The 6,969-nt window shown below is 42.9% G+C and overlaps 1 protein-coding gene across 3 annotated transcripts in view; it reads left to right on the top strand.

Annotated features, from left to right (window-relative positions):
• The window catches only part of KLF12 (Kruppel like factor 12), a 263,096-nt gene that overhangs the window by 2,249 nt on the left and 253,878 nt on the right, over nucleotides 1-6,969 (top strand). The window lies entirely within an intron of this gene.

Genomic DNA, 6,969 nt, shown 5'->3' with positions numbered 1-6,969 from the left:
ACTCCCCCCCAGTTCATGGAGTAGTCAATAGCATTTAAAGGGGGCTGCAAAAAATAGAATTTTCTCTTCTATCCCCCAGCTGTGGGGGGAAAAAAGAGGCTTTCTGAGGAGGAGATACACCGTGGGGCATTTGATGAGTGATTGCACGTGTGCCGAGGTGGTACGTGATGGCCCCCACCATAATTAAATAGAAATACAGACCACGTTTTTGAGAAATGGGTGGGAAGGAGTTTAGGATGTGGGAGATACTGTTTGGTTTCTGCTTCTGATAGGCAGGGTTTATCAGACCTGTTTCCCCCAGCAATACTTAGTGGTAATATTTCCAGGCCTTCCTGCGCTCTCTTGTAGAAAAACCTTTGCTGGAAAGGCCCCCGAGAGCCCAAGAAGACTGTGTGTAGCAACTTTTAAAAATAAACTTTAAGATTCCAGGACAGGCTAATCGCGGAGTCCTCTGCCAGCTGTTTCTGTCGGGATGAGCCAGACCTGAACGTGCGGCGGGGCTGAACCAGCTCGTCTTCCCCCAGGAGGTGGTAGAGTGGGGTCAGCGAAGGGCTTGGGCTGCAAAGCCCCATGGTAGCAACCGTCGTCGTCTTCACCCAGACCGAGGTGGTGCGTGATGGTACCCACCATAATTAAATAGAAATACAGACCACGTTTTTGAGGAAAATGGGTGGGTGCTTGGGGAGCTCTCTGCCACACTGTGGAGTTGCGGAAGGTCTGTGTAATTCGGTGCAGGTTTCAGTGCTAGAAGGGCGTCCAGTTGCTTAGATTTTGGGTAGCTTATAAAATAAAGGGAAGGTGTGTGCCTTTTCTCATCACTGGGTGGATGATGCCCGCTTAGGCTAGCCTTCCCGAAGTCGTAGTGCTGTAGCCTTCGTGCTTCAGGCTGCTGGATCGCCTCTGTGAGCCTTGCAGGGCCAGTGGCGCCGCTCCTCAGGATGGCCAACCTCCCTGCTCGTTCCTTCAGTAAGTGTCATTTGCATTGTGTAACAGGTCTCGTGAATACAAGGTTGGTTTTGACCAAGTTGTTCGAATCAAGTAAAATATGAGGCTGTAAATGAGGTGTTTGTATATCAATAAAGCTGGGGAAATACTTATTTTTACTGACGTGTTTTGCTTGTGGCTTTTGAAGTATTATGTCTTGATGTATTTTGTTGGGGGGTGATTGCGGTTTGCCTTTCCTTGACATAACTACAAAATGAAACGAAAAATTAATTTCTTGAAATGGAAATTTCATTTTTAGAAAAGCTGAAATGGATGCAGCACCAAGACTTTGACCTTCTCAGCTCCTGACTAGTGGTTGTTTACTACAGCTGCAGCTGTGCGTCTCTGAAAGAGGAGGAGCTGCAAACACAAGCATGCTCACTTTCCCCAGCCAAGAGGAAAACATATAATGAGCATGCTGTTTCAAAGTGAGATGTAAAGAAAAGTACTGAGCAGTCAGGTTGTGGCTTTTCCTTTCCTTTTGTGCAAGGTGTGCTGTGCTGTATCTGTAAGACAAATTTTGAGTCTTGGAAGTGCAAATGTGAAAGCATGAAATGACTACGCTACCTATGCAGTGAAAAAGAAATTAATTTTTTTAAATTAAATGCATGCTTACGCCAGAAAAGATAAATGCTTTTGCACTGTAGTACTAAGGACACTTTCAACATCGTTCTTCAGTGGAAAAAGCTCCGTGTAACCTTACCCTGTGTTCAACAACTGAACTTTAAACAGTCTTCTTGCTTCAACTGAATGATTTTTTTTTTTTTTGAAGTCGGTACCAAATGCAAAGAAAAAAAAGAGCAACAAGAGTTATATTTGAGGATTCAGTGTCAAAATGGTTGTTTTAGTTTATAGCTAGGCGTGGAGCTATGTTGACAAACTTGACTGGAGCGTTGACTAGACCCAATATATGTATGTGGCACTGTTGCAAAAGTGGGTAAAATCGAACCGATGTGAGAGTAGTTGTGCAGTCTCTTTTGGTTTGTGTATATATATGTATTTAAAAACCCCAACTGTGCTAGTGGTGCTGTGTTTGCGTTTGGAAGCTCTTTTCTGTGCAGAAGGTCTGCTTAGACTTGGTGCCCTAAAATCTGTGAACTTTCTCGTACTTCTGCAAAGTTTGGTGTGACTGGTAGGTTTGAAGTTTATTCTGAGTCTGTGCTCTCATGTTTGCACCCAAGCAATAACTATAATACAGAACTGGTAGAGTATTCTTTAATTAGTTTTATTTACCTTTTGGCGGCAGAGAATTCTTAAAATAAAGCTGAGAGACAGAAGGAAGAGGAAAAATGAACATGGCTTTGCCAGAAAGTCAGCATATCTACGCTGTGCGTAACACTGAGCTTGTGTGGACTTTCCTTTCTTGGGTTCAGTGTAAAATCTCCTGGTATTAATCAGAAAGCATGACCTAGACTTTGGTCTAAACCAAAATCAAATTATAACGTACAAATATTTTTTTGCATTTATGTCTACTGCAGAATGATGTGTTTTGATTTGGAGAAGACAACTTTAAATTATGGTGTGCCTTGGTCCTACAACTATTTCTGTCATTTCCTGCATTTTTGGGAAGGGATGGTGGCATGAGCCATCCCAGTGTTTCTCAACTGAAATACATTGTCAAACTTGAGAGTGAATATATGAAGTCATGTGAAATACATTCAGGGACTGTATGCTTCATACTGACTACGTTTCTTCATGCATTCCACATCTGTGCACATCATCTCCTGTGTCAGAGGAGCCCCTTCAGCTGCAGGTAGAAGGGTAGGACTTGTCTAGGTGTTGACTTGCTGATTATTCCTTTTTTGAAAGTTTTTTTTAATTTTTTTTTTTTTTAAAGTTCAGTAAAATCGCAAGGATGCAAAAGCTACGGTGTATCAGAACTAAAATTGTGTGTGTTAGGGTCAAGGGAGATCCCATGATTAAAGACTATTAACAGCGTATGCTCAGTGATACTGAATAAAGTTTGCCAAGACGGTTGCACACTGGCATTTCCTACCCTCTGAACGAAATCCTAGCAACGTCTGTATTTTTTTTAATCTCCTCATTTGTTTATTTGTTCATAGATTGTTTTTAATTGTTTTTTTTTAATAAACAAATGCCCTCATGCGCAATGGTATTTATCCTTTTGTGGGTCGCTGGTAGTGTTGGCGTTGACAGGCTTTGGAGTTGCAGCGCAGACCAGCAGCACTTGAGTTAAGGAATGTCTGGTTAGCAGTAGCAAGCTTTTGTCCTCTCTGTGAACCAGCCTCCAGGATGGGAATGAAGCACGCTCTTTGCTAATGGCTGGCATGGTATTTGCTACATAGCAGAGTAATGATGGAACTCAAAAATCCCGAGCTTTGTTCCTGTCTGTGGGGCGAGCGTGTTCTCGTCATTTAAATGTAGAACAATCAAATGCATGACCTTGGACATCAGCGCCGCAAAGGGGATAATTAAATCAGATGATGTATCATGTCGGGAGACCTGAGTTCTGGTCTCAGTTTTGTCACATGTCACCTAGGACAACCACTTCGTTACCCTCTCTGTAAGGTGGTAAGCAGTGACCCTAATTCCCAATTAGTGTGGGACGTTGTCCGGTGGTCAGAGCTGCGAAGAGCACAAGGTTATGCATGCTAACGCTGATCCTCCCGCTGACTACCTAAATAGTTTCTTTTTCTCTGCTTTGGCCAAGAAGGGCTTTGCCGCTGGTGGTGTTGCATCTCTTCTCTGGAGCCTTATACGTCCCTGACGGCAATGCGGGAAGCACAGCGATGCTGGCTGGCCGGGTCGGTGCAGGTGATGTGCAGAGAGCTCAGGCCAGCTGGAAATAAGTTCAGGTCTGTTAGCGGAGTCGGAGATGCTACCAGTGAGCTCTGGAAGCCTTCCTGAGCATGGGTGAACTGTAATTCTTGGATATTTTGTTCAAGTCTTGACAGACTGGCATTGACATGGGTAAAGGCAGCTATCTAACCCCAGCAGTTTCTGTCTTTTTCTGTGGATCCCTGAAGGAGAATCTTTCCAAACACAATATTCTGAATTATTTTTTACCTTTTTTTCCCCACTACCAAAATTGTCAAAAGTGACTGGTGTGTTCTGAAAAACTTTCAAATCAAACTTGGCAGAAGCAGTCACTGAGAATTTCAGCTGAAACGATTGAAGTTTGTTAAATGGAATAATGCAATATTAGAAATTTGTAACATGAATTTCAAAGAATAACTGTGACTACTGTCATTTACCATCGATGTTACTCCTTTTTTTTTCCATGGGACCAGCATTTTCAGATGGTCTGCTAAAAATTGAGGACACCTTTTGTAGTAGATGTGATAACACGTTGTCATCCGAGGTAGCCACTGAGATATGTAGGATTAATGGTATCAGTTGTCAGTTCTTCCTAGGGAAAAAAGAAAGATAACGGCTGTGAGTATTTTGTAGTAACATTTGGCATGAATCTGAGCAGGACTTGACTTAAAATCAGAATAATATAGAAATATTTTTTTGCATCTGTCTTTATTTTGGGTGCACAATGCTGGCATAAAAGAGTTTTGAGTTAGTCTTCAAGCATGGGTTGGCAGTGCTCTAGAAGAGCATGTAAAGAGCTGTGATTGATGATACTTTAAAATCTTTTTAAGTGTTGGACAGTAGTTGGAGCTCTTCCAGTTCCTTTTTCAGAGAATCTTTCAGTTGCAAGAAAATTTGGGTTAAGTGGGAAATGAAAAGATTTCTCTTAAAGAACAAAACCAAAAAAAACCAAAACCCAAAAAAACCCCATAAAACCGAAGGTGGGGAAAAACATTCCTTTCCAGTTTCTATAAATCAGTAACAGTTATAAGGCGACTTAATTTTTCGCTAGTTCCATCTCACCAAGGAAATCTTTTGTATAGACGGTGCCCTACAGAATTTTGAAAGGAAAAAATGAGCAAGGTGGGTTATTTTTCCCCTTTTGAAAGGGAGAGCATGCAAACTCAGTCTAGTTAGCAGGCAGATTTGGAGGCTGCTATTTTGGGAAGCATTGCCATTTTCGCTTTTACTTTCCAGATCTATATTCAGCTAAATCAACGTTTTGGTAAAATGTCTTTGACATTTGTCTAAAGAGTATATATCAATAATTCTGGACCTTCTGTTTTGAAGATACAATATCATGAGATTTAGTACACTTTTTCTTCTTTGCATCCCAGCCAGTATCCAAGATGGATTTATCTTGTGCTTGCCGGAGATGTGCTCTCCTTTAGGTTTCATGTGTTGCTGGATTTAAGAAGGCAATCTTTCTTTTTCATTGCAGTGCTAAAGAAGCATGTGGACTAGGCAGGGATGGGAGGCTTGAATCTACGCATAGCAATCACAGACACTTGCCTCAGTCAGTTCTGGCGGATAGCTTGAATAAAATACAGTCCTTTCCCAAAAAGAGGAGCCTAGCTCATCCTCGCCTCAGAGGTATGCACTAAAATCACGACGCCGGGATCATTCTCGTCGCCAAAAGACCATCAGAAAACCTCTCCTTTGGCTGACAGTGGAGGAAGTCTCAGATGTTTAGGTCGCACGTAGATGTGTGCACTGTACTTCTTTAAAGATAGGTGAGAGGAGACCTGCTCTGCTTAAATCCTTGGAGGGGCATTCCTGGCCCTGCAGGATGTGTCTGCGGTGAAGAAGGAATAGCAGTTTTTGTGGGCTCTTCTCTTGGCTTTTGTTATTTGGTGTTAACTTACCCTGTGCGCTGTGAGAGCAGGCACCCCTAGCCAGGCTGTGGCTTCCTTCAGTCAGGGACAGCACCGGGAGCTTACCGGTTTGGTACCCCAGTCCTCTTGTGGGCGTAGCCTGAAGTCCGTCAGCAGAAATGAAAAATACTTGGACTTGCGTATCCCTCACAAATATTACTGAAGTTCTATGTATGTGTGGCTTTCATTGACGTGTCTTTTCTCTCTCCTCAAAAAAAAAGAAAAGGGGGAGTGAAGGGGGGGGGGGGGGGGAGAAAAAGGAAAAAAAAAAAAAAAAAGAGGAATTAAACCTAAAAGGAGAAAGTTTCTTGTGATGAATTCTGACTGCAGTCAATGTATCGCGTTCCCATCCATCAGTTCCCGTCACCGTGTGTTTAGCTATGGCGCTGCCTTCTGCTTCTTGCCAACAGCACTACCCTGCCTGTCTTCAGGTGAGGAGTGCTGTTTTCTGACACCCCTTCTGCTGATGGCCTGCGTGGAACAGTGTCTTGTCATTAAGAGGCTGCTTTGATTTTTATTCCCAGCCAGATTTTCTGGATCCTGGATTATTTTAAAGCCACCTTAATTTTATGAAAGGTGTAGGAACTTTAACTACTCTTCCCCTCCCCCCCCCGCTTTTTCTTAAAACCTTTTCTGCTTGTACTTGTTGTGCTTTGCACCCATCTGACCGAAGAAGCCAGCGGCCGTTAATAATATTTATAGCATATATAAATATATATATATATGCTTGAAATTGCTACTTGCTGCGTGTAAGGGATATTTTCTCAGTTGTTCAGCACCTAACTGGCAAGCCCTCTGAGCAGGGCTGCCTTCCCAAGAGCGTGGCTTTCCATGGCGGCTTCTGCCTGGCTGGGGAGCGGGACAGGTGGGGTGAGGATGCTCCCCTGTGTTTGGCCGTGGGTGCTGGAGCGTCTTTCAGCAGACCCAGAGCAAGCCAGGGTCGGTCCCGCCTCCAGGCTGGCTCCTTGGATATTACTGTGATATCATAAATAGAAACGTGAGGGTAGCACGAAAAGTCTTCTTTTCATATCAGTTAAATACTAGAAGTATGAAAATAGTCAGTGGAAATATTCTCCTTGTGTTATACAACGTTAAAACTAATTCAGCAAACCAGAAAATTTTTGTCTTTATCAAAGAATCTGTAAAAGTAATTTTTATAGGAGGGAGTGGAAATGAGACACATGCTACGGCAATCGTTTGATATGATCTTGTCCTGGTTTCGGCTGGGATAGAGTTAATTTTCTTCCTCGTAGCTGGTACAGTGCTGTGTTTTGGATTTAGGATGAGAATGATG

The sequence above is a fragment of the Aptenodytes forsteri genome, unplaced genomic scaffold, assembly GCF_000699145.1.
Source record: "Aptenodytes forsteri isolate BGI_AS27 unplaced genomic scaffold, ASM69914v1 Scaffold51, whole genome shotgun sequence".
In the NCBI taxonomy this organism is placed as follows: domain Eukaryota; kingdom Metazoa; phylum Chordata; class Aves; order Sphenisciformes; family Spheniscidae; genus Aptenodytes; species Aptenodytes forsteri.
This window is presented reverse-complemented; position numbering and strand designations above follow the sequence as displayed.